This window comes from Macrobrachium rosenbergii, chromosome 56 (genome assembly GCF_040412425.1).
Source record: "Macrobrachium rosenbergii isolate ZJJX-2024 chromosome 56, ASM4041242v1, whole genome shotgun sequence".
Lineage (NCBI taxonomy): Eukaryota > Metazoa > Arthropoda > Malacostraca > Decapoda > Palaemonidae > Macrobrachium > Macrobrachium rosenbergii.
In genome coordinates this window covers 78,572,889-78,574,200 of record NC_089796.1, presented here as the reverse complement: position 1 = coordinate 78,574,200, position 1,312 = coordinate 78,572,889, and positions in this window count along the sequence as shown.

Sequence of the window (1,312 nt, the reverse complement as noted above, 5' to 3'; positions counted from 1 at the left end):
AGCAAATAAAGAGACATGTCATGTTGCTTCAGAGACATTGAGCGACCTTTTACGATCCAAAACAAGTTATTTTTATATCAAACATTTGCTTCATTTTATTAGACGACAAAAGAACAAGGTTCAAAAAGCTAGTGTTTAAAACAGGTCATGTAAACTTATGTGGACGATGATTTCTCTCTTTGAGGTTGAAGAAGCTATGGATCCACTCTCTATGGTCATTTATCTGTTTGTCAACAAGATATCTCAAAGGTTGTCGATGGATCTCGATCAGATTTTGTTGGGTGGCGGCTAGGGGCCCAGGAAAAGCTGATTGGGTTTTGAAAGGCTCCAGACGCTTATCTAGAGTATTTCTCCTGGATTTTATTTATGTATCTTATCATCATTTGCCAGTGTTTCTTTATAATTTGGTTTCACTCGGTCTATTTGTACTTTAAAGTGAATTTGAGTGCTTAAATCGTTTAAACAATGGCAGTAGTAATAATAACAGTCATATGTGTTATTCTGACAAAAAGGAAAATGCAGGCACAGATTTTTTTTTTTTTTGTCATTTTCAGCTTTCCTGTCATTTCATCCACTAATGGATTAGGCCTGCGTACATAACGACCAGTCGGGATGAGATCCATTTTACATTTGATGACAAGGCTGACATTTCAATTAATAAGCAGAGGGAGAATAATGAACGGCAAAGATTTAGTGCTGGGAAGGTGAACAAAACCCAACAACTAACTGATAATCTGGAAAGGCAGTTTAACGGTTGGTAAGGTGATTTAACGGAAGCCGTGTAGTATACCTATTGAAAAGGGCAGATGAAGGTCTAATATTGTATCCTGATAAACCTACTTGATATTAGTGCGGCTTTTGATGCATTTATGCACGAATTACTACTGAACAATTACCGATCCATTACTTGCACAACAGGTAAAACATTGTGTACAAACTGGAACATTTTCCTTTATTTTTATTTATTTATTCATTTATTTTGACTTGATGTAGCCCATACGCTGCGTGTTTTCAGTTTGATGTTTGTATCCAGGAAATATATATTGTTATTTACCTAAAATAAATAAAAATGGCAAATTGTTTAAACATTTTTAACTGACGAACGTCATATCGACGGTAATTGTTTTATTTTTATTCAACATTAATATTTATATTGGCTTTTCGATTTCATATTTTATCACTTTGGTCTGTCGCTGAAAAACCATTTTATACATCCGTATTGATGCCTATTAACAAGGGTAATATTAAATTTTAAGAGATGTGTGTTAACATTTGATTATAACTTCTGTATAAAAATATTTTGGGTATTGTT